The sequence below is a fragment of the Triturus cristatus genome, chromosome 9 (genome assembly GCF_964204655.1).
Source record: "Triturus cristatus chromosome 9, aTriCri1.1, whole genome shotgun sequence".
Lineage (NCBI taxonomy): Eukaryota > Metazoa > Chordata > Amphibia > Caudata > Salamandridae > Triturus > Triturus cristatus.
In genome coordinates, this window is record NC_140592.1 from 1,085,738,310 (window position 1) to 1,085,765,813 (window position 27,504).

Genomic DNA, 27,504 nt, shown 5'->3' on the forward strand with positions numbered 1-27,504 from the left:
TGCCAACACTTCTTGGATAAAGTACTGACAGCCAATCAGATCTCACGATGAGATGTGTGGTTAGGCTCCGCCCAGATATATCTATCTTTTTAACTCAAATTTTCTCAGGAACTACTGAACGGATTTGCACCATTTAAGCAAAAGGCACGAGTCTGAATTGAGCACTACATATTTGCCAAATTTGGTGTAATTCCATTCAGCAGTTCAGGCTGTAGCTGCGTCAACATGTCCTATGGGAAAATGCATGGGGAAAACGCGTTTTGGGACACCCCTTTTTTTTTCGGCCCCCGCTTGACAAATCACCGTGACATTTTCAGGATAGGAGCGGACCGGAGCTGGCCAAAAGTTTGGAAAATTTCGCGAAGATTTGTCAATTGGCGCCAACGTTATTCCAAATAGAATGTTGCGGATTTCCTATGGAAAATTGGTCCTAACTATAACTACCTACTGGCGACTGCCAGTAGGTAATATATATATATATATATATATATATATATATATATATATATATTTATATATATATTTACATATTCGCCGTATCCCAACCTTTTTTCTCTGGTTTAGGAAAGATGAGCCACACCGATGGATTGTTTTGCAAACATTACATGACATGACAGATAGCTGTGATTACTTGTTTGTAAAGACACCTTTACAGTTCAATGAAAATAGAAAGCAAACTTTTCTTCAAAGTAAATTAAAGAGCTTAATAAAAAACATGATTTCCAAACCAATCAAAATTAAAATAAATCCAAAGCACCTTTCAATATCAATAAAGAAAATTATGCATTTTGTTAACACAGATAACCTGAATGGAATACAAATTAATTGAAATCTCCATAATGTACATATGTAGTGCCCTTGAATCATTTATTGGATGACCACCAAAAGAAAATGTATTTAATTTATCAACCGGAACAATCCATTAAATATAAACAATTAAAAATAAATCAATCTCGGCTTTAGTAGCGGAGATCAGTTTCTTATTTCATCTAATACTTACATATCTCTGTATATTTCATTATTTTTGGTGATAGCTTACCAATGTTCATGAATGCTTTTTTTTTGGGGGGGGGGGATATGGTAGACCCTATATACTAATTCCTCAAGGGGAAACAATAGCATACAGTTCATCATCAGTACTGCAGGTGATACATTTTGTGATTTTCCATGTTCTTTATCTATTTTGCAATATCACTGATTTGATGTTGTTACTAAACATGCAGGCCTTACAACGGCCACAGATTTTAAAACATTTTGGTCATGAAAGCCATGTGACTTCCTTTGGTTTTAGGAAACTGTGGACTAACATGTCCCTGAGTGAGGTGTTTCTTTGGTAAGTGATCACATGGCCCTCACTATTTTTCTAAATTGGCTCATATTTTTTTTAATGTCCCTTCTGTTGTTTAAGATCTTACGTAGATCATTTGCCCCTTGTGAGTATTTAGTGATAAAGCGTATCCCACGTTTATCACTAATTTCTACTTTCAGTTGTCCAAATAGGATTTTTTCCCTACTTATTGAGTCAGCTTTTTTCTAGCAATGTTAAGGTGTTTCTTGCAGTACGTCTAGCTTTGAATCTAGGAATTATTTGATCACAAACTGTTTTGTATAAACTTATCCTGTTGATCTGTTTTATGTAACATGCAACTAATACAATGTGCCAAAACAGTATACCAATCTGTTTTCTTGGATGGTTAAATTAGAAGGACCACCAGTACTTACATCATTGTGATTGTTGCCCTGAAGAAGTCCAGTGTTCTGGACGAAACTCATCGTCTTTTATCTGCTGTACAGATATGAATCTTGACAGAATAAGAGAAGACTTACACGCATTTTTGGAAAATTGTATTGGACTGTTTGGTATTTCCATGTAAAATTATCATATGGTGCACCCTTTAAATAAACATTATTAATTTAAAACTATTAATTCTTTAATTACAATTAATTTACTCCTCACCCTATACCCCTGCAAAACACACAACCCACACCTGATACGTAAAAAACTTTTTTTTTTATACCAGTAACATGATGAGTTATCAATTAAATGATTAATATTAATTAAACACTATTTATTAATTAATTATAATTTTCTACTACCCACTCTATACCCCTACAAAACACACAACCTGCACCTCAAAATTAACACAAAAAAACAATTATACAATTAACATTAGATTTAATTTACTTCCCACCCTATACCCCTATTAAACCCACAGCATGCTACGGTACTAAAAATGCAAAAACACAAATACAATTATATTTAAAAATGACTAAAAATTCAAAATCTATATTAAAAAACATTCCCAACAATCGAACATACATTTTATAACATATACAATTGAAATACATACTAAAATACAAAAGAATTATATATATTGTTGAAATCAATATTACTTTAAAATCCATATTCTTGCACACAATATTTCTGTATGGTGTTATTTGAGACTCAATAATTATGTCTGACTATATTTTATTTTGATTTTTTGTCTAAACACCGTATTCAACTTTTTATCTGGTTTGGTACTTCTAAATACCTTACACATTTTCGAAAGTTAAGCCTGTCTGCTCTGTGCCATACCTATATAGGAGTTCAACTCAGGTTTTAATTATTGAAACCTTTACTGGACCTAATCAGAACAGTTCCATTCATTATTACGTTGGCTACCATCCACCCCAACTAATAATCCATTACCTCAAAGATGTAGGCTTATATCAATCAGCTCATATTTGTTGAGCATGGCTGGTTCCCAAAAGGGTATCCAGGTACTGGCTGAAGGTCTCAGTCAAAAAGCCAGGTATTGATCCCCTTCCTGAAGTCAGTCAGCGAGGAGGTGCGGAGGTGGAGAGGTAGGGTGTTCCCGGCTCTGCCATGGCAGTGTGAATGCGTAGGATCTGTGTGAGGGTAAAGAGTCTGGAGCAGGGGTTCTTAGGGGGGTCAGTGCATGTGCAGACTGTGGTTCATGTACACGGTTCCTTGGTCGTGGAGGGCTTTGTAGGCATATTCCAGGAGCTTAAACTGGCATCTCTATTGGATCAGAAGCCAGCGGAGGTCTTTCAGGTGCTGGCTGATCTGGGTTCTCTTGGGCAGGTTGAGGATATGTCTAGCGGCTGCCTTCTGGATCGTCTGTAGTCTTTGTATGATTTGGATTGTAGTGCGTGTATACAGTGCTTGCCCTATTCCAGTCTGCTGTTGATGAGGGCCTGTGTTCCCATCTTTCTAGTGTTGATATGGAACCACTTGAAGATTTTGGGGAACATGTGGAGTGGGTGGAAGTAGGCTGAGGAGACGGTGTTGACCTGACATTTCATAGAGAGTTCACTGTTAAGGATGATATCAAGGTTGCAGATGTTGTCTTTTGGCCCTGGGTGGGTCTGAGTTCTGACAGTCACCAGGAGTCATTCTAGAGGGTATTTGCCGAAGGTGAGGACTTGAGTCTTGTCTGTGATGAGCTTGAGGTAGTTTTGCTTCATCCAGGCTGAGACATTCTTCATACAGTTGTGGAAGTTTGTCAAGATGGGATAGGCAGAGAGCCATGGGCTGAGCTCGTAGTCGTCGTCATCGGAGATGATGTTGATGTCACATGCGATCTTACAATGTCTGCAAGTGGTGTCATGTAGAGGTTGAAGAGGGTTGAACAGAGGATGAGCCTTGGGGCACGTTGTTGTGCTTGGCTTGCAATGTGAAAGGAAGGAGTCGGACTCTCTGGGTGAGAAAGGATGCCATCCATCTGTTATAGGCAGTTAATGCATGTCTGGTGAGAGACCATTTTGAAGCATGTGGAGAGGTCAAGCAGAATCAAAGCGACTGATTTATCTCTGTTGAGTAGTGTGCAGATGTCATCAGTTGCGGTGATCAGGACTGTGGTCGTTCAGAAGCCTGATTGGTAGGGGTCCAGTATGTTATTACTCTCCAGGTTGTCAGTGAGTTAAAGGTTTATGGCCTTTTCTAGGACTTTAGCAGGAAGTGAGATGGGACTATAGTTCTGTAGTCTGCTGAGGGCTTCTTGAGAAGAGGCCTGACATGGTTCCAGGCACCAGGAAAGGTGGCAGTTGTTAATGAGTCATTGAGGATGGTGATGAGATGGTGGCTGATCTAGTCTCTTCAAACGTTGATGATTCAGTGGGGGCGGGGGGCGGTGGGTGCCCCTGAGTGGATAGAATTCATAAGTGTGGCTTTGTTCTGTGTGCTGAGCTGATTCCAAGTAGATATGGGGTGGTAGATTGGAGGCAGAGGGGGTTGAATGGTTGGGGGTCAAAGTTTTAAAAGATGGTTGCTTTCTTGTTGTGAAGTGGTTGGTGGGCGTCACCGAGTTTCTATGAAGATGGGATGGGGTTTTTGGTGTTTGACGGGCAGGTGAACTCTCTGAGGATGGTGAAGAGTTATTTAGCTTGGTTGGTACTAGTGTTGATCTAGTGGGTCAGGCTTCTTTCTTTGTGTCTTTGATGTGTCAATGGTTGTTGTTGAGGTCTGGTTTGAAGGTAGCTCTGTCAGTTTGATTTTTGGTAGTGTGCCATCTTCTTTCTAGTTGTTTGCATCTGCATTTTGATGTGCTGAGTTCCAGGATGTACCAACTGGCTTGTTTGTAGGGTCTGTGCGTTTTGGCAGGTTTGATAGGGGCAAATCGGCTGACAGCATTGGTGAGCCAGTTTTGGAAGCTCTGTACTGCCTGGTCCAGGTTGGTGGTGTCTTTGTGCTGTGTGGTGGTAAAGGCATCAGTCCATTGTTGCTGCCTGACCTTGGACCAGCTGTGGAAGGGAGCGCTATGTCTGTTGGGGAAGGTGCATGTGAGTGAATTTTACCATGGAGTGGTCCTACCAGGTGAGTTAAAAAGTATGGTAGTAGTTGATTCAGTTGCTGGATGTGAAGATGGAGCCCAGTGTGGATCCTGCTTTATACTCTGGGTCAGTGACTAGCTGTTTGAGGCTGATGTTGTCTCGTCTTTCCAGGAGGTCAGCGGAGTTGGTGTCAATGGCATTGTTAAGTTGGAAGTTGAGGTCTCCTCGAAGGACAAGGTGTTCAGAGTCGATGGCGAGCCTGTTTCATCTTGTAGCTGATGGGTGTTGCTGTGGCGTTATCTGGGCCCAAATGTGGGATGAGCCAGGTCTCTGTGATGAAGTTTTCATCATGGTGAGGGTGGATATGGTATCCCAGATTTGGTGGTGTATTTTCAGAGAGATCTGGAATTGAATAGGATGCATCTAAGCTGATCTGACGAGGTCTTGGCTGGAGTTGACAGTAAAGTGTGAAATCCTGTGGAGGTAGTTGGTCTTGGAGAGGAGGTGAAGTGGCAGCGGCAGTAGCAGTGAAGGCAGGATAACTGCCCTGCTGTGAAGCAGGGTGATGTGATGCAGCAGTTGCTCTTATGACTGGGGCCTAGGGTGAGATCAGCGGCAGAGTACCTGTTGAGGTACAGGGGGGTCAGGGTTCCTGGTGCTGGGCGTGGTCCAGGGACCAACTGCTACAGATGGGCTTCCTTTGGAGTGCTGTTAGCAAGGCCGCACTGCAGCCATCATTAATTAGGTCCTCAAAGAGGTGCTGGGTAGGTGGGAGCACGGGAACAGCAGGAAAACAGCAAGGGCCTAAGGGAACAAGATCCTAGGAGCCTAGAAGGCTGAGGCAGAGCGGCACTGGGATGGGAGAGGTTGCAATGACTTTCTGCTGAGGCTTTCCTAAAGCAGAAGAGGCCTAGGAGCAGTCGGCTGTGACTGTTACCAAGGGAGAGGTGGTGGTACCCACTTGAAATAGGTGGGTGGAAACACCTATGGCTGAATTTACAATAGTAAAGTTACTATTATCATTTTTTCACCTGTTAGGGTTGACTTCTGTGGTGAGATATTTCGTGATAAATAGCAACAGGGGATTTTAGGGGAAAAAGTTGAAAAATAATTAAAAATAAATATTATTGGTTCTTATTTGAAAATAATTAAAACACCTTTCCTAACTCCTATTCCGTTGGCAGGCACAAGCATTGGTGGCAGCAGAGATCAAAAAAATCCTCCTAGTTTAGAACACTTCAAAATATATATTTGCCACTACATTTATCTCGAAACACATGAGATAGTAATCACAAACCTCACTTAAAATCAGACCTTAAACACTGTTTTTTTTTTTTTTTTAATTTTCAAAAACCTTCATTGATTTGTAAGAATTGTACAGGGCAAACCGTCTACCATCAACGTAGCAGTGAGAGGACTCTGCCTGACAGTTGGGCAGTCAGGTTATCACATACACAGCCATTTAGCCGACATCCCGAAGGACCGGCGGCGTCTCAATAATACAGCATATACAAAAGCCCAATCATGAACAAAGCTTCGATTGGAGATTGCACTAGTCCCCAGTCTATGACTCCGTCTACGATTATGAATTCGAAGCTTAAAAGTATCCTCCGGTGCCTGCACTCCTGGCTTAGACCTGTAAATTCTAATCTGAACACTAACCCCAACCACCCACCCCACCCACCGTACGCTGGCTGTCTCCACCCGTCTCCCATCCCCATGCACACTGGGCCAGAGCCCGATAGTCTATGCGCAACCATCGGCGGCACCCTCCCGCAAGCAGTCCGCATACAACCTTGCGTTAGTCATTCACCCCCTGAATTACCCCTCTTTGGCGTCCTGTTCCGGTCTGATAAACTCCCGTCCACACTCTCTATGTGCGAGCATCCGTCCCAACAATCACTCCAGAGTCCCTCACAATCACACGCCCCCAGAGTCCTGATCGTGTCCCGTGCCACCCTCGTCCAAAGTGTGCGCATTGGGTACCTCGCTGTGTGCCTCCCCCTGGCCAGCCGTCTCAGTGACCTTGGAAGTCAAATACGTACTGTACAACCCCCAGAAGTTCTTGGGGCGGCTTTTCAGCGGTAGCAATTCACTGTACGTCTCCGCCTGTGTGCTGCAGTACAGCATATCGCTGGCCCATCGCTTCCTAGTGGGAAGTGGCCCTCTCATCCAACATATCGCCACAACTCGTCTAGCTATTAATAGCGCTATATCCGTCAGGCGCCGCAGTGCCAGTGGGAGCGGCCTGGAGTACCCCAGCAACGCCAACGATGGGTCGGGTAGCTTCTCTGTTCTCAAAATCTGGCTCAGTTCCTGGAATACCTCCGTCCAGAACTTAGCAATTCCCGGGCAGTACCAGGCCATATGCATGAAGTCCGCCACGAGGAAGTGACAACGTTCACACTCCGCTGTTTGGCGGAGCCCGTACCTATGCAATCTCTCCGGGGTGTAATAGACCTGTTGCAAGTACTTGAAGTGCACTAGTCTGTGCCGGCCATTTAGCGACACCTTCTTGGTGCTGGCGCAGCAGTATTTCCACATCTCGTCAGAAATATCCATTTGTAGGTCGATCTGACAGTCTCGCCTCGCTTTGGTGCACTGGCGCTCCGTGCGCTGGTCCCCCATTTTGGTAAGGGTCGAAACCAATTTGGACGGCGTCACCGTTTTAATGACATAGGTAAGCTCCGGGACTTCCGGGGGTTCTGCGCTGCCCGGCCCCAACAGGACCGACAGAGCGCTACGGACCCAATGAAATTGAAAACGCTGTAGGAGAGTGGGAGTAGGTTGTGCCGAGCGGATCTGCTCCCATGTCTTGGCCACCCCATCCAGAAACAAATCCGCCATCCTGACGATGCCAAAATGTCCTAACGCCTGCAGCACCCCTTTCTCTCGCAGTGGGAGGAGCCAAACCGCCCACTCCACCAGCATCAGCGGGGAATACAGTAATGCACAGTCTTGTGCTTTCATTAACGCCTGCCATGCATGATTCGTGGCTTTGAGAGAGTCCAATCTGCCCACGCGGCGATCAACCGGTTGGAAGACCGTCGCCGGCAAGGGGAGCGGGTCTGCAAATATCCACAAGTGCAGGTGAGCCGCCTGCGCTACCCTGTAATATCGTTCCAGGTCCGGAGCTCCCAGCCCCCCCATCTCATATGGCAGCGTCAACACCTTCCACCGAGTTCTAGGCTGTTTACCACCCCAGGGCAGCTTGACTAGGGTTTGGGTTAACTGCTTGAAAAAGCTCTTGGACAATACTATAGGGAGGTTATTGAAGAGGAACAGGAATCTCGGCAAGACCACCATTTTCATGATGGCTATTCTGCCCAGCAATGACAGGGGAAGCCGATTCCACACCTCTACGTCCTCTACTAGATTGGCGTATGCTACTCCGTAGTTTTCCCTAAGGAGAACCTCCGGATCCTTGTGAAGCTGTATCCCCAAGTACCGAACCGAATCCGTCGTCTACTGTAGGGGGTATTCCATCTGGAACGGCAAAGTAACCGGTGTCAGCGGGAACGCTAACGACTTACTCCAGTTCACCTTAAGGCCGGACAGGGCCCCATACCTGACCACCTCCCTCAGCACGGACGAGAGGTTCACCTCCGGGTCCCGGACGTACAGCAGCGTGTCATCTGCATATGTTGAGATACCAATCTTATAGGTGGGAAAGTTAATACCCTCGAAATTGTGGTATTCCCGTATCTCGCACGCCGAGGGTTCCGCCACTAACGCATATAGGAGGGGGGAAAGGGGACAGCCCTGCCTGGTACCCCTGCCAACGTCGAAGGCCTCCGTAACCCGGTCTCCTATTCTCAGCCTGGCAGTGGGTCGGTAATACAATTCCCCGAGCATCTGTAAAAAGGGTTCACCCAGTCCGAACTTCCTCAGTACCCTCACCATAAAGGGCCACTCCACAGAGTCAAACGCCTTTTCCATGTCCAGAAAAAGGGCTAAGGCTTTGTGCTCTGGACGCACATGCTGCATGGTTCCCAAGACTGTACGGATATTATAGGTTAGGTTTCTGGCCGGGATAAATCCCGCCTGTTCCGGAGCTACGAGCTCCGGCGCCAAGCGCGTAGCTAAAACCTTGGCGTACAGCTTAGCGTCAACGTTAATCAGGGAGAGCGGTCTATAGGATCCGCACAGATTAGGGGGTTTCCCGGGTTTCAATATAGTGACAAGCAGGGCCTCTCTCATAGTAGCTGGCATGCACCCTTCCTGGCATATATCGTCAAATAGCGTAATCAGATGTGGGAGGAGCTTATCCTTAAAGGCCTTGTAAAAGGCCACCGTCAGTCCATCAGCCCCTGGGGCACTACCTGATCTCATTCCCTCCAGGGCCTCCAGTATCTCATCCCCTTGCACTGGCAACATCAGAAATTCCCTCTGCGAGTTGGACAAAAAGGGCATTTTGATATAGCTGAGGTAGTCCTCTATTTCCTCTTCCATCTGAGAGGACTTAGATGTATAAAGCCCAGCATAGTAATCTCTGAATTCGTCTATAATCTCTTCCTCTCCAGTAACCACTGTGCCTGTAGAGGTGACAAGTTCGTCAATGACCAGGGGCCTCCTGGTATTACGTAGTATCCTCGCCAGTAAGGAACCTGGGCGTTCACCCTGCCCGTATGTTCGGGCCGTAGCATACTTGCCCATATGCTGCACTTCCCTATCCGCCTCCCTATTGTATTCAGAGATCAACGCTCGAATCCGAGCTTCGACGTCGGAGTCCGCGGTTATCTGATGTTGCTCTTCTAACTGCGCCAGTTGCGTCTCCATAGTCTTCACCCTCTGCCGTATGGACTTGAGAACACTGGAGTGCTTGGCCATCGCCATACCACGAATATATGCTTTGAACGAGTCCCACAGCGTTTGTAAACTCTGCACAGAACCCAATTTTTTTTTGAAGGAGGTATCTATATCCTTCCGCCAATTCGCCCCTGAATACCTCATCCAACAGTGAGTAGGGTGGCAGCCGCCATGTGAACGGCGGGATTTGTTTGGCCGGTGTATCCAATATCAGGAGAAGAGGGGAGTGGTCCGACAACGTATGCGGTTAGACCACGCACCCCTTAATCACCGTTAGCAGCGACTGTGATGCTAGCCAGTAGTCAATTCTAGTGTGCACGTCATGGAACGCAGAGTAGTGCGTATATCCCCCTTTCCCAGGATGTCAATGGCGCCAGACATCCACCATATCAAGCCTAGTCAGTTCCGCTTGCATGTGTGAGGCAGCAGCCGCCAGACGACGCAGCGGCCCCAAGGAGCGGTCCATGGTCGGGTTAAATGTGAAATTAAAGTCGCCCCCCCACACCATTCCAGCGTGTGTGTATTGCCTACAATGCGCGGCCAGAGCGGCGTAGAACGCTGGGTTATCATAATTAGGTCCGTACACATTAACGACCACTAGGTCATGACCTTTCCTGACGCATCTAGCAATTAAATAGCGCCCATCGGAGTCCGCTTACAGTACTGTCAGTGTCAGGTTTGATCGTGGGTTTACCCATGTGACCACCCCTCTGGAGTGCGTAGTGAAGCCTGCCGCTGCGCTATTACCCGCCAATCCCCTCGCAGAAAGCATTTTACTCGTGAGAGGGAGGTGTGTTTCTTGTATAAGCGCCAGATCAATGTGGTGCCTGCGGAGATAATTCAGCACTTTTCTCAGTTTACGAAAATCATTCAACCCTCTGACATTCCAGGTCAACGCTCTCAGAGTCATGGTGCCGCCGTCAGCATTTGTAACGCTAAAGTCTGACATTGCCGCCATGACGTGCCATAGAAACAGAAAAGATGTAACCCCTGCTAAGTGCCACCCAGTTGTAGACACCTGGCAACCTAGTCCAGACATGCATAGACAGGGCAGAAGACGTACCTCTCAGCGTACCGTGCGTACCCCCGACCCCCCACCCAAAACATCCCCCAATGTTCACTACCCCCCACCCACAGCTGACCAGCCCCAACCTGGCCAGACAGGACCCCGACCCTTCCCCCCACCCCTCACAACAACAAATACCTTGAACTTTCCCCAAACCGGCCCCCATAGGGACCATGCGAGACAACAGCACTGGGGCAGAGGTTACCTGGCAAAAAACAATCACAACCTGTCCACAACCCATAGTAACGCCGCGCCCCCGCTTCCCCGCCCCCAAATAGTCATACTGCACAAGCTGCTCTCCTGTCACCACCATTAGATCCAGGTGCGTCCCCCATCACCCCTGTATGGGTCCGAGCCCTACGCCTAGGGAAACCTTCCCGTTGGCCCCGAGATGCCCGAGCGACAAACCCTCCCATCCTCTCTTAGTCCCAGTCACAGGCCAACTAAACGAATGTCTGTAACAGGTCCATGTAGGACCCCCCGGCCCTAGGGAGCTCGGAGCAATCAAGTTATCTGCAGGTAAGAGTCAATACAGCCACCCCCATGAGATCCGTGCAACTAGGCCCACAGACACTGTTCATGCTCAAGGTATCAGAAAGGTCTCACCAAATATCAGCTGCGTAGTCCTCGTGTGCGGCCTTACCGTCCGCGGTTGTCTGTTCAGCTCCAGGCGCTCCGGTCACCACCGGAGCCGCGAACCCCCCCCGCCCAAACTGCAGACCTAGACTGCGTGGTCGCATGCCAAGCCGAGCCACCCACAGCAGACTAGGCCCGCTCCTCCAAACTTGTGGCCTCCGCCAGAGTGTCCTTTTTCCCCCGTGGACTGTTCCGCTGCTCCTTAGACCATTCCTTCAAAGATTTCTGCAGCTCCCTCGGGTCCGTGAAGAAATGCGAGTGGCCCTGCCTGTTAATCCGAAGTCTCGCCGGGTATAGCATCGCATAATCCTGTCCGAGGTCACGAAGTTGTTTTTTGTATGGCGCGAAGTGCCTCCGTTCTTCCTGCACTTTCGCCGTAAAGTCAAGGTAGATGGAGATGTCCATTCCCTCGAATTGCAGCTTCCCTTTTTCTCTAGCCACCCGCAGGGCTGCATCCCTGTCCCTGTAATTTAGCAGCTTAGCTATTATCGGTCTCGGTGGCGCTCCCAGCTTTGGGCGAGGCCCCAGCGAACGGTGGGCTCTTTCTACTACGAACATGGGAGAGAGCACGTCCACCGCCAGCAGGGCATGCAAAAGTTTTTCCACAAAGAGTTCCATCCGTCCAGTGTGTGTTGACTCCGCCACACCAGTTATGTGAATGTTCGATCTCCTCGAGCAGGCCTCCAAGTGTTACAGTCTGTTGTAACAACCACGCTCGAACCCATCTGGAAGAATCACCCTTGTAGTAATGCTTGATTGTATTGTAAAAAAGGTCATCGCCAATGCTTGTTATTATTGTTTACATCAGTCTTGAAACTTTATGCCAATGCTAGTGAATTATTTCATTAGGTTGTACTGAAACGTTTAACATGTGCAAAATTAGTTAAGCATGAAATCATGAGGCTTTGTTTTTTATTCATGCTGCTGTAAGCATGAGTCACGTTGAAGAAAACCTGTTTGTATAATGAGATGCACGTTACAGGAACATGCTGTATTTTGGCAGTTGAGCTCACGTTCTCGGGTCACGTTCCCTGCACTCAAACCGGCATTGAAACCAAGCACGTGGAACACTGGTTCCTCCGCATGCAGACCCCACCCTCCAGCTACTCTATTTAAAGCCCAAAAACCCCTGCAAATGCGCTTACGCTCGTTTTTCTAACACTTACCTGAAGGCAGAAATCCCTCCTCTGCAATCCTGTATCGACTCCTCCCGAGTTCCTGCGAGGCATCCGGTCCGGTCCTGAAGGCCTTCCCTTGTTGCCACGGAGACGCTGCAAAGCTTCCCTCTACATATCCGGAGTTACATAAAAAGATTCCTACGAGGAAAAGGAAGCAAAAGAGAAAGCATTCAGCAACAGTGAGTAACCGGCTGGCTACTACCAGGAAACAAAAACTGTGAGTTTCTCGGACATTGTTTTCTCTGCAGACAAATCTTTATTTAAAATAAATACTTGGCCAAGTGATAGAATGTAATTACTAAACAAGCACAGAACAATTCAAATATAAAAACTTTATTTATCTCAATGAAAGTGGAATTTCAGTCTGGTGCAGCGCGGTCTCCTAATCCTAGGCGCAAAAAACATAACTAAAGAAGAGAAAAAGAGACATTTGGATTAATACTTTTTGGGCGTTTATTTTGGACTAACTAGTTGTGAGTATTTACAAGCAACTTGTTCATCATTCAAAGAAATCTTTGCATACTCAGGTTGAATCAGGCAACAATAATAAGAGTGTCATCCTTACCTTTGCAGATGTATATGCTACGTTGTGTACAGGGGTAGATCGAAATATTGAGCACAGCAAAGGTACTAATATATGCAGATATAAAAATCTAATTCTTGCACATTTAATGTAATTTATGCTAAATTCATGTTTTTCTTTGTTTAATACTAGAATTGCATTTCACGAGAAGACAGACAGGAGAGCGCAGAAATGCGCTGAAATTTGGAGTGTTTTTTCTGTTTATTATTTTGTCCCAATTCCCCCTTCCCTTAAGAACTTAACTTGGACAAGCTGTGTTAATATTCAGTTGAGTCCGGAGAAAGTTCTTGGGGGAAGACGAGAACAATCCACGCATCTCTCAAGTTGAACATCCTGCCTTTTAGGTGAGTGAAGGTTAACAGAAGTGTAAGCCTTCACAACAATTTAAGTTCTCCTTGAGAGATATGGATTCTGATAAAGAGTTCATTGATGGACAAGCCATGGCACGAGCACTGGCTGACGATGTTTCGCAAAATCAATCTTTAGCAGAGACTTTACAAAAGATGCAAATTGAAATAGAAAACTTGAAACATGAAAATGCAGTCTTAAGACAGGAAGCTCTTCGTTATAAACCGAGGGGTTCATTATGAGGAAATCCTGTTTCGTCACCACATGTAGATGCATCACTGTTTGGTAGTAAGGTCTCGAGATCAGTCACGAGTCCTGATTCTAATTCTTCACCGGTGCAAGTAACAGTTGCTGTTCCTAATGTTGTTCCTTTGGCTGCTCGAGAACGCTTTTTTGGCGATTCTGGAACATTTACCATATTTCTTAGTCAATGTCAATTAAATTTTACATGTAAACCACACTTGTTTCCCACGGATGCAACTAAGGTAGCCTTTGTACTTTCCTATTTGGGAGGTACGGCAGCAAACTGGTCTATACCGTATATTGATCGAGATGATCCCATTCTACATAACTGGCCAATGTTTAAGAACACCATGACTAAATTGTTTGCAAAACATACATACATTCAAGCTAGTGACAATGAGTTATTAAATTTAAAGCAAGGTAAACAAGATTTACTGACTTATGTAACTCAATTTAACAGACTTTTGACTGAAACTCAGTGGCCAGAGGAAAAGCGCACGTCGCTCTTTTATAGAGGCTTGCGTGAGGACTTAAAAGATGCCTTGGCACATATTGTGGATCTTCCTGAAGAGTATTCAGAATTTGTGGAGATGGTGGTTAAGTTAGACCATCGAATAGGTGAAAGAAACGGTGATAAAACCCGATTTGAACCAAGATTTTCAGTATCAAAAAATGAGAGGAAGGAAAGTGATTCCAAGGTATCTGACTCTGAGCCTATGCAGATTGGGACCATTAAAGGACCCTTGTCAGTAGAAGAAAAGGATAGAAGGAGAAAATTAAACCTTTGCTTATATTGTGCAAAATCTGGGCATTTTGCAAAAGAATGTCCAATAAAACCTAAAGGGGCAAAGAAAGTTAATTCCGTAGTTACAAACATTACAGGAGAACAGGAAAACTAACAAACTCGGCAAGAAGGGGGGTCTCTTGTACGAGTAAAGGATCTTTGTTGACCTCCAATGTTTCCGCTAATGTGGTACCAAAAATACCTCAACATTTCATGATCCATGTAGTTTTGATAATTAGTACCCATGTGCGGCATTCCGTCCCAGTCTTATTAGATTGTGGAGCCACAGGGAATTTCATGGACACTAAAATGGCAGAAAAATTACAGATTCCAACTGAGTGGAAAACACAACCCGAATCTGTGTGTGCAGTAGATGGGTCAGCTTTGTCTTCTGGAATGATTACCAAGAAAACAACTCCCTTGATTATGGTATGTCAGAATGGACATACGGAGAAAATAGGCTTTGATTTAATTGATACACCCACATTTGGATTAATTCTAGGAGTACCATGGTTAGCCCAGCATAATCCTAGAATTAATTGGGCTTTGAGAACGGTGACTTTGGATTCCAGCTTTTGTCGTGAGACTTGTTATCAAGAAGCACTCACTGAATCTATGACTATTTTACATTGTGCGGCCACGCAAACACGGGTAGGTCATTTACCTGTTGAATACCAAGAGTTTAAAGATGTTTTTGACCCAGTAAAGGCTGGCTCTCTGCCACCACACAGGTCGTATGATTGTCGAATTGACCTAATCCCTGGAGCTACCTTGCCTAACTCGAGAGTATATGCTCTCACAGAAGAGGAAACAAAATATTTAAGGACTTATCTTGACGAGTTATTGGCATCAGTGTTTATAAGACATTCTACTTCTCCTGTATCCTCGCCATTATTTTTTATTCCTAAACCTGATGGAAGTCTCCGCGCTTGTATTGACTACCGCGGATTAAACAAGGCCACAATAAAGAATAAATATCCATTGCCCTTAATACCTGTTCTCTTAGACCAATTGCGTCATTCCACAATCTACACAAAATTAGATTTGAGAGGTGCATACCACCTGGTTAGAGTCAAGGAAAATGATGAATGGAAAACAGCTTTTAAAACTAAATTTGGCTTATTTGAATATACAGTCATGCCTTTTGGTCTATGTAATGCACCCGCAGCATTTCAATTTTTTATCAATGAGGTGTTGCATGAATTCCTTGATGTTTGCGTAATTGTGTATATTGATGATATACTTATCTATTCAAAGACAAGAGAAGAACATGTGCAACAAGTTAAAGCAGTGTTGCAGAAATTGTTGACAAACCATCTTTTTGCTAAACTTGAAAAATGTATTTTCAACACAGATACAGAGGATTTTCTTGGGTACTGTTTGTCTCCAGCAGGTATAATGATGGATGTTAAGAAGGTAGATGCTATTAAGGAGTGGCCAGAACCTACGACAGTTAAGGAAGTACAAAAGGTTTTAGGTTTTGCCAATGTTTATAGGCGTTTTATTCCTTATTTTGCAGAAACTGTAGTACCTCTGACTAAATTGTTACATAAGGGACAAAAGTTTGTATGGACAGAATGCACAGCTCAGGCGTTTAAAACCCTCAAAGAAAAGTTCACTTCTGCACCCTTATTAAAACATCCAGATCCAGATCTTCCATTTTTTGTAGAGGCTGATGCTTCACAGGTGGCAGTGGGAGCGGTATTATCTCAAAGAGACATCCAGCATGGTCAGTTACATCCTGTAGCTTTCTATTCTAAAAAACTGCTGCCTGCTGAACAGAATTATACAGTGGCAGAGCGTGAATTGTTGGCAATTAAATTGGCTTTTACTGAAGGGAGACACCACTTGATGGGCACAAAATTTCCAGTCACTATATTTAGTGATCACAAAAATTTACAGTTTTTTAGTTCTGTAAGAGCCTTGACACCTCGACAGATGCGTTGGCTGAATTTTTTTAGTGCCTTTGATTTTGTTATTACGTATCGACCAGGTGTACAGCAAATTCAGTCTGATGTCTTATCTAGATATGGTTACACCGCAGATTTAAAAACAGAAGGAATTGGCCCCCCCATAATTCCGCCACAAAAAATCCTGGCTCCCATTGTGCAACAAGATTTTTTTAAACAAATCAGGGAGGAACATTTAAATGTAACAACCCAGGAGTGGTTAAAAAATCCTCAAAATTCTATTCAAGATGGTCTATTATATCATCATTCTCTTTTATATGTACCGACTAAGAGTTTACAAGAAAAAATTCTATCCTGGCATCATGATTCACTTTTAGCAGGGCATCCAGGATCACAAAAAACCTTGGTAAACTGTAAAAAACATTTTTGGTGGTCTTCCATGATCGCAGACATAAAAAGCTATGTCAATTCTTGCCCCATTGGTGCAAGAAATAAATCTGTACATAAAGCACCTATGGGTTTATTACAACCCTTGCCAACTCCTCCAAGTCCTTGGCATACAATAAGTTTGGACTTCATAGTCAACCTACCGAAGGCCCCCAGATCATCCCGAGCCCAGGTCGTCGTCAGCAGCAGCCTCGCGGACAGGCTCCGCCAATCACCAGGGTCCCCTCGTCGTGAGCGCCCACCTTACACCGTGGAGTCGCCCGAGTCCGCACTGCACTCCAGGGAGGGCCGCGTCCCGGCCCCTCCGGCCCACCCAGAGTCTGCAGCCGAGCACGGCAGACCGGGCCGGCAGCCGACGACCCCGCCGCACGCCGTGCCACGCACACCGGGGAGCGTCTCAGGGCAGTCCGGGGATGTCGGCCCAGTCCACCCAGTGTGCCGCCTCTCGCTGTCTGCGCGCCGTACGGCTCCACCGCCGGCCTTCGGGGACCGCACTCCGCTCCGTCAGGTGTAGGAAGGATTCCCCCGTCTGATCCCCTATGTGGCTCCGCAGTACAGGATCTTTGTCAGGATTATGCGAGGGCTACGGTGGAGAGCGCAGCGCTCACGCGTCCGCCATCGTTGCCAGCAAGCTCCGCCCCCCCCCGACCTTAAACACTGTTACATGTTTTTTTCACCATGCGTTCTGATGTAGATGATTTGTCCTTAGATCTGTCATTATTCTACTGGTAAATGTAATTTATCTAAATAGGGACTCTTAGATATGATTTAACCATATTATAGTGGTCAAAATATCATCAGTGGAAAAATGTCATCGGACAGAATAGGGAAGATAACCATATCATTTTTCTTTTCTTTATAAATGACATTGATGTTTAGACTATGGTGTATTGAATATCACACAACATAATATCATTCATTTGATGTGTTCTATTTTGTGTTTCATCATTAGATTATGTTTATAAATATGTGTTAGTTTATTGCTATTGAATTGCATTATGTTTTACATTTATATTTCTTGGAGTAATGGGGTTTATTGGGGGATTGGATTGGACGGTGTACAAAATTTGGTTATTTTGGGGAGGATGTGAGTCCTTCACAAGTAATAGAAGCAAACTCTTGTAAGGTCGAAAAATAAACCTGGCTTAAAGCCCAGTTAGCTATCTCACAGAGCAGACAGGCTTAACAGATGAAAAAGTGTATAAAGTATTTAGAAGTACCCAAAAAATAAAATAATGTAAACCCAACACAATACAAATCCTACAACCAATTTTTGGGAAGTCCAAAAACATTTATGTCCACACTTTCAGACTTTCTGGAGCAGTTTGACTTGGCCTCATCTAAGTCGCTCATGATTTCAGGAACAGACCTCAGGGGTCTTGATTCACTCCTGCAGTGACCCAAGCAGGGTCAAGTCCAGGTCAATTTGCCACTCAGCTGGGCACTCCAGAAAATTACTATTGCAGCTTTCTATGCCCCTTCATCTATGCAGGAGGCCATGTAACTGACCCTTGCATTTTATGTCTTAGTCCTGGGTACCAGTGGGAGCAGAACCAGCCCCTCTGGCCTCCACATAGGTCACAGGCAGCAGGTCTAGTCCACTTCTGTCCTTCCTTTGGTCCAGATGTAAACAGATGAGCTGGTGGTGAGGTGCAACTTTTGTAAGATTCTCTTGAAAGTTGAATCACTGACTTCTGTAAACACCTAACTAATAAGGACATTTTTCTCGTAGGCACCCCTTCACACTTTTACAGTACATCCTGTATGCCTTACTGTACATTATAATGCAGTGCACCATTCTGAGTAAAAACCAACATGGCCAAACTTTTCTGCCTTTGGAATTGGCTGGTGTCCCAGAAATGAGCAGTCCCCTCATGCTCACTCACACCAACTTTATTCTGGAAACCAGGTCCTCCTCCAACTGGCCTGATACGAAGAATCCTGCAGTTCAGCCAAGGAGCAAAGTCTCCTTTCCACCAGGTCTTACACGCAACTATAAATGTGCAAGCCTGGGTCTGGTCCCATTTAAATGAATGAAAACCCTAAACCCTCCCTGGCTGCATGTCCTAAGATGACAGGAGTCATATTCCTCAAACTCAGGTTTATCTGCCAAAAGGCAAAAGCCACAGTTTCTCCTCTAGAAGCAGTTTTCATAACTTATCAAAGAGAAAGCAATGATTTGTGGAAGCTGGAGGCAGGGAAATGATAATTAGCCTACTGGGGCTTCAGGTTAGAAAAGTACAACTTTATAAATGTTACTCTTCTTGTACATTTAGCAAAAATCCAACTTCAACATTGATTTGGACTTTTAGTCAATCTTAAAAATAGCAATTAAATGGACTAAGTATCTTATTCTAAATGAAAGCTTAAAAAAAACAGTTTGTTTGTACTTTAGGTTTTCCCATACAAACAGTTACAACACTATTCAGTGACAATAGCTTTTGAGGGGCTATTTACTGTAGAAACATGCCAACCTTAGATTCTTACATTTCACTTTTAAAAACAAGGCACCACACTTTGTAGTCTACAAAGCATAGTAAAGGGCGACTTACTTAATATTTAAAAGTAGGATTCCTTCCTATGAAAAATACTAATGTTGACTGGTCTGTTTGCAGGTTTCAAAACTGCAGCAGTCAGGCTACACATCTAGGCCTGTAGCGAAGCATTACCTGTCAGCCTAGTGGATGGCATTGCTAGAGCGGGTAGTACAAAATGTTGTATACCCCCCCCCCATTCTGCATGTTTATATTAATCTGAATAATCAACTAATAGTAATCTTATTAATTTGTTTGCAGTGAAAGACTTACCAATTATATTAACAAAAGAATTACACGTGGGAATTGCACTTTGCATGGCTAAACTAATTGTATATTGTTAGACCTGGCACCTTGGCGTGAGTTTCCCTTCCACTTTTTGCAGATGTACCTCATGTGTTTTGTTGGTGTTAGCTGCTCAGGGCACTGTGCCACTGCTAATCAGTGCCACAGTGCAAGTGCTCCCTTTGGTAAAATGTATACATTGATTGGTGTCCATGTTTGGCTTCTTTGATTTACTATCAGCCCCTAGTAAAGTGCACCAGGAGTGCCAGGGCTTGTAAATACAAATGCTGCTGGTGGGCTTGCAGCACTGGTTGTGCCACCCACAGGAGCGGCCTAGCAAAAGGTGTCTAAGGTCTGCCACTGCAGAACCTGCGCGCAGTCTGGTACTGTCGCGCTGATCGCGCAAGTACACCTACTTGCCGGTCCCCAAGCCTTCACTTAACTACATATTAGTCACCCCTCTGGTAGGCCCAAGGGCTGGGTGCATTGTAGGTATAAGGTAGGACAGGCCCTGATGTGTGTGGCATGTCCTAATAGGGAATTACAGCCATTTTCGTTTTTCACTATTGAAGGCTAGAATGGGCTGCTGGAATTACTACACGCTGTAATCCCAGTGGACTCAGAGAGCATGGTAGAAAGTAAAGTTTAGTATGCCTGAACTCAGAATAATAAAATACTTCTTTTAGTAAAGTTTATTTTAATATCCTGTGTTTGTAAATACTACTTTTAGAAAGTTAGTATTTACTGACCTGGCCATTTCAGTCCGCCTCTGCTTTGTGTGTGTGTGTTCTGCCTAGTTACAGTGAGGAGCAGGGCTGGGGAATTCCAGGAGACAGGCTGGCTGCCAGGTGGTGGGTAGAGAGGTTACACCAGGATGGGTGGGAGGAGTACACCTGAATAGACCTGTGCTCTGCCACCACAATGCCGGCTTCGCCCCCTGTGGAGCGGCTGATGTCTCTGCCCTGCTGCTGAGAGGAAAGAGCAGAGTCACCACAACAAAGTGCTCCAAAACCGGACTGAGCCAGGCCCAGGCCCCCTGGCGACAAAGAACAAAAGAATTGCTGTATAAAAGAAGGAGCCCTGCTCCCAAGAAAATAGATCAGATCCTGCTGAAACAAGAAGAACCTCTGCCAGAAGAGAAGGAACTGGGAAAGCTGTAGGAGGAGTAACTGTCCCTGACCTGGGGGATTGGCCTGCAGTGGTTGCCTTGCTGCTGAAGGAGAGGAGAAAAGACTACAAAGACTTTTATTTCAACTTGTGCTTAAAGATCTCCAAGGGCTTGAACTGAGCTTGCCCCCTGAACGAAGTCCCAGGACCAGTGGACTTCATCCCCAGCTCCCCAAAGTCTTTTGGAAGTGCCTGCTGCTGTTGTTGGGCCTTCTGAGGGACTGCGTGTCGCAAGGAGCTGGAAGCGGGACACACGGAAGAGAAGCGTGCCGCCGTCGGAGCTGTTGCCATCGCATCTCGCAGAGAGTGTCGCCGCTACAGCATCGCATCGAGCGGAAGCGTCTCCCATCATCCGGAAGTGTCTCGCAACGCCGAAGAAGCATGTCGCCATCGCAGCCATCGTAGCTGTCGCATTGCACCGCATCGAGAGGAGAGTCTCGCATCGAGGAGGAAGCGTGTCGCCATCACAGCCATCCTAGTTGTCGCATTGCACCGCATCCAGAAAAGCGCCTCGCATCCACGGAGAAGCGTGCTGCCATCGGAGCCGCTGTTGCCGCACCTCGCAGAAGGGGTGTCACCGCTGCAGCATCGCATCGAGCGGAAGTGTCTCACAATGTCGGAGGAGAGTGCCGCTGCCAAGGCCGCTGCCGTCACATCTTGCCAAAGGTGATGCCGCTGTAGCTGACGCATCGAGTCGAGCCTTCTCGCAACATCATAGAACCGTAACACATCTGGAAGACCCCTCTTTATTTCTTTTGCACCAAGAACTTCAACGCATCTGCATCGCTGCAACACTTTTGTTGCCCTGCGTGTCGCATCTAAGGTACATTGACTTAAAGTGTCGCATTTAAGAACTTAAGAGAAACTAAGCAATCCTCTACCAACTAATCAACCGTATTGTGGATTTTTAATCGTTTAATGGTGTTGTGATAATCCTATATAAAGATTCCTTATTTTTCATATGAATACCTGTGTGGTGTCCATTTGTAGTGTTGTCACTTGGTTACTGTATGAGTTCACAAATGCTTAACCTATAACGCTCTGAGATAAACCTTGTCTGCTCATGCCAAGCTACCTAGAGGTTGAGCAGGGGTTATTTTAGTAGTGCAACCCCTTGCCCTGACTAGAGGAAAGGTTCCCTGCTTGTCACAAGTACCTACCTGTGCCAACCAGAGAGCATTCTAACATTGGTGGCAGCGGTGGGATTCTGGACTTGTATTTGTGAATCATGTACAATAATTGGTGAACACTACTTAGTGAGTGCAGACCTTAAACGCAACCAATACCTGTTGGTAGATTTCTTTGGGGACTGTCTATTTTTGAGCACTGCCAAGCTTTACCATGGTGGAAAAAGCAGCATCCATTGTCTCTGTTGATACCGAACTCGAATGGGAAGTAGAGGAAATGGATAATTACACTGCCAAGCAGCTAAAGTTCTTTTGCCAGAAGTTTAATGTTTCTACAACAGGATGTAAAAACAAAACACAGCTCTACAAGGCGCTGAGGGCCTGGGTAGAAGCAAGGAAAGCCACTGAGGATGAGAATGCAGATGAACAACTGGTTGGGCCAGTGGGCTCAGAAGGAAGGAGAAGCCCTTCCTCTGCTGGTAGCAGTGTTTCTAGAAAAAGTATATCTCCAGAGGAGCTGGCAGACAGACAGGCCACCAGGAATCATGAGATAACATTGGCAAAGCTGAAAGTAAAAAGCCAATTGGAGCTAGAAAGCAAGAAACTGGAAATAAAATGGCTCTTGAAGAAAGAAAGATTCAGATGGAGCATGACGCAAGAATGAGGGAGTTGGCGATAAAGGAGAAAAGTTTGGAAAACCCTCCCTCTGGTGGCAGCGTAACGCCAGTGCAGGTAGAGTCAAGGGTGTACATGCCAAAAGATGTAGTTAAGGAATACTTCAAGAATGATGACATAGGGCAATGGTTCAAGGCCTATGAGGTAGCCATGTCTTCCCACCGGGTCCCTGAGAGAGATTGGGGAGCGGGGTTGTGGGGACGGTTCCTCAGTGAGGGGCGGGACACACTTTTAGATTTGCCCTCTGACATGTATAATTCTTACCCCCACATGAAGGAAGCTTTAATGACCAGATATGGGCTAACTCATGAATTGTATAGACAGAGATTCAGGGGGTGTACCAAGATTGCGGGGAGTACGTAAGTGGAGCATGTAACCTTTTTCTGCAGAGCACTGGATGGCTGGGTGAAGGGTAGCAAAGTGGATGATTACCAAGGTCTCTTTGATTTAATTGCATGGGAGCACTTGTCGCTTAATTGTTTTCCTGAGCTACGCCAACACCTGATACATTGCAAGCTGACTAACCCTAGGAAGCTTGCTGAAGAGGCGGACCGCTGGGTCAGCACAAGGGTCCACAAGGGTCAAGTGGGAGACTCCGCCAAGGGTGGGCAGGGTCCCCAGCAGAAGAGTTGGGGGGACAGGGGAAAACAGAAAGGGATTCCAAAAGGCCCCCAAAGTAATACCCAAGGGAACCAGCAGAAAGGTTCTCAGCCTTTCCCACCCTCGAAGCCGACAGGGGCCCCGACAGGTAAACCTGTTCCCAAGGGGCCCCCTCAATGTTATAAATGTGGTGAACTGGGTCACTTTGCTAGTGATCCCAAGTATCGCCAGTATGTGAAACCAGCACCCACTGGTGCTCTACCGAAGCAAGTGGCTACAGTAGCCTTTGGGGAGGAGGTAGAAGTCCCAGGTGGGTGGGACCCCGTCCAGCTGACCTTAGTCTCACTAGGAGAGGAGACAGTGAGATGGTCCCTAATGCCGACTTGCCCTCTAACACTAAGAAATATGGGCAAGTGGTGACCGTCAATGGTAAGAAGGTAGAGGCTCTTTGAGACACAGGCGCCAGTGTGACTGCAGTGCGGCAGCACCTGGTATCTCAAGAGCAGGTTGTACCCCATGCCTATTGTCGGGTTGTCAATGCTGACAACACAGAGAGTCATTGTCCAATGGCTCAAGTTCCCTTTGAGTGGGGGGGGGTCTCTGGTACTCTGCAAGTCACTGTGAGAAATGCCATGCCTGTAGACTGTCTCTTAGGGAATGATTTGGAGAGCTCCCCTTGGGAAAAGGTGGAGAAGACAGCTCACCTGCGGATGGTGGGTTTACCTGATTGGGCGTGCGTGACCACCCGGTCAATGGCAGCCAGTAGGGGTGTTGAAGGGACCCTGGAGCCTGCCGGGGAACAGATAGCCAAACTGGGGGACCTGCCTGAGCTGACCCATTGGCAGCAAGAAGGAGGCCCCACCAGGGAGGAATTCTGCAGGGAGCAGAAAGAGTGCCCCTCTCTAGTGGGTATGCGGCAGCAGGCTGCAGCCCAGGCCAATGGTGATCAGTCCGGTACTCACTTGATCTACTGGGAGAATGACCTCCTGTACTCAGAGCCTAAGGTTGCTGAACCTGGGTCAGCCCGTGCGCTGGTGGTACCCCAGAAGTTCAGAGCCTTCCTACTGGGGCTGGCTCACGATGTGCCATTAGTAGGGCATTTGGGGCAGGACAAGACCTATGAGAGGCTTGTCACCCACTTTTATTGGCCCCAAATGCACAAGAGCTCATATGCTCATTGTAGGACCTGCCAGACTTGCCAGGCAAGTGGTAAGAGTGGAAGGAAGCATAAGGCTCCACTCCAACCTTTCCCTGTGGTCAATACCCCATTCCAGAGAGTGGGGATTGACATTGTGGGGCCACTGGACCCCAAGACAGCCATGGGCAACAGGTTTATCCTGGTCTTGGTGGACCATGCCACCCGGTACCCTGAAGCCATCCCTCTGAGGACAGTGACGGCCCCCGTGGTGGGACGGGCACTGATGGGAATTTTCTCACGATTAGGATTCCCTCTAGAGGTGGTGTCCGACAGGGGGACCAATTTCATAACGGAATATATGAAATCCCTTTGGCAAGAGTGTGGTGTGACATACAAGTTCACCACCCATTACCATCCCCAAGGAAACAAGTTGGTTGAGAGATTCAACCGAACCCTAAAAGGCATGATTATGGGTCTTGAGGAACCCATGAGGCGGAAGTGGGACGTCCTCTTACCATGCCTTCTCTTTGCGTACAGTGAGGTGCCACAGAAGTCTCTGGGGTTCAGTCCCTTTGAGCTTCTGTATGGCCACCCTGTACGAGGACCTCTTAGTCTGGTCAAGGAAGGCTGGGAGCAATCTCCCAGGAAACCTCCCCAGAATGTATACCGTTACATGCTGGCCTTCCGGAACCAGACTAGGCGTTTCAGGCAACTTGCTGAGGCAAATCTGGAAGCCAGCCAGGAGGAAATGAAGCAGTGGTGCGACCAGAATGCCACTCTGGTTGAGCTTCAACCTGGTCAAAAGGTATGGGTCCTGGCCCCTGTGGAGCCTTGTGCACTCCAGGACAAGTGGACAGGACCCTTTGAGATTGTGGAGCGCAAGAGTTCTGTCACCTACTTGGTGGACTTGCAGTCTCCCAGGAACCCCTTGAGGGTCCTACATGTCAACCGACTAAAGCCCCACTTGGAGAGGTCCGAAGTGGGCATGCTCTTGGCCACAGATGATGGAACGGAAGAGGAGTCTGAGCCTCTTCCTGACCTCCTAGTAGCCTCAGAGCGAGACGGGTCAGTGGATGGAGTCAACCTCTCACCCAAGCAACAGGATGACTGCTGCCAACTGCTGGGGCAGTTTCCTGACCTGTTCTCCCTGGTTCCTGGTGTCACAGATTGGTGTGTCCATGATGTGGACACAGGAGACAGCTTGCCTGTGAAGCATAAGGCTTACAGGGTAACTGACAGGGTCAGAGCCTGCATCAAAGAGAAGGTCTCAAAGATGCTTGCTCTAGGGGTGGTTGAGTCCTCCAGCAGTCCTTGGGCCAGCCCAGTGGTCTTGGTTCCAAAGGCTGCAGCGCCGGCTGCCACACCCGAACTCCGGTTCTGTGTGGACTACAGAGGACTCAATTCAGTTACGAAGACTGACGCGCACCCCATCCCCAGAGCTGATGAGCTCATCGATCGGTTAGGGGCTGCACGGTACCTCAGCACGTTTGATTTAACGTCTGGGTACTGGCAGATCGCCTTGACTGATGGGGCCAAAGAGAGGTCCGCGTTCTCCACACTAGATGGGCATTTCCAGTTCCGGGTTATGCCATTTGGGATGAAGAATGCCCCTGCCACCTTCCAGAGGTTGGTCAACCAGGTGTTGGCTGGGCTGACCGAGTTCAGCGCCGCATACCTGGATGACATCGCAGTGTTCAGTGGCACATGGAAAGAACACCTGCAACATCTCTGGGAAGTGTTGATGGCACTGCGCAAGGCAGGCCTCACGATCAAGGCAAGCAAGTGTCAGATCGGGCTGGGTTCCGTGGAGTACTTGGGACACCAAGTGGGGAGCGGCCAGGAGGCGCCCCTACAACCCAAGATTGAAACCATCCTGGCTTGGGAGCCCCCAAAGACCCAGACAGAGGTGAGGGCCTTTTTAGGAATCACAGGGTACTACAGGAGGTTTTTCAAGGGGTATGGCAGCATCGTTGCCCCCTTGACGGAGCTGACTTCGAAGAAGCAGCCCAGGAAAGTGATATGGACTGACACCTGTCAGAAGGCTTTTAACACCCTGAAGACTGCCATGTGCGCGGCACCCGTGCTCTTGGCTCCTGACTTCTCCAAAGAATTCCTAGTGCAGACAGACGCATCAGAGCATGTTGTAGGGGCTGTTCTCTCACAGATGACTGAGGAGGGCTGGGACCAACCTGTACCCTTCATTAGTAGAAGGTTACTTCCACAGGAACAAAGGTGGAGTGCAATCGAGCGAGAAGCATTTGCTGTGGTCTGGGCGCTGAAGAAGCTAAGACCCTACTTGTTTGGGTCTCACTTCCGGGTTCAGACCGACCACAGGCACCTCAGATGGTTGATGCAAATGAGGGGTGAGAACCCAAAACTGTTGAGGTGGTCCATCTCCCTACAGGGTATGGACTTTACGGTGGAGCATCGCCCTGGCACAGATCACGCCAATGCTGACGGTCTGTCCAGGTTTTTCCGCCTTAGTGAAGAGGAACTCCCTGGGGTAGGGTAGTTCCCCCCACATTTCAGCTGGAGGGGACACGTGTTAGACCTGGCACCTTGGCGTGAGTTTCCCTTCCACTTTTTGCTGATGTGCCTCATGTGTTTTGTTGGTGTTAGCTGCTCAGGGCACTGTGCCACTGCTAATCAGTGCCACAGTGCAAGTGCTCCCTTTGGAAAATGTATACATTGATTGGTGTCCATGTTTGGCTTATTTAGTTTACTATCAGCCCCTAGTAAAGTGCACCAGAAGTGCCAGGGCTTGTAAATACAAATGCTGCTGGTGGGCTTGCAGCACTGGTTGTGCCACCCACAGAAGCGGCCTAGCAAAATGTGTCTAAGGTCTGACACTGCAGAACCTGCGCGCAGTCTGGTACTGTCGCGCTGATCGCGCAAGTACACCTACTTGCTGGTCCCCAAACCTTCACTTAACTACATATTAGTCACCCCTCTGGTAGGCCCAAGGGCAGAGTGCATTGTAGGTATAAGGCAGGACAGGCCCTGATGTGTGTGGCATGTCCTAATAGTGAATTACAACCATTTTCGTTTTCCACTATTGAAGGCTACCTGCTCTCCAGAGGCCAGAATGGGCTGCTGAAATTACTACACGCTGTAATCCAAGTGGACTCAGAGAGCATGGTAGAAAGTCAAGTTTAGTATGCCTGAACTCAGAATAATAAAATACTTCTTTTAGTAAAG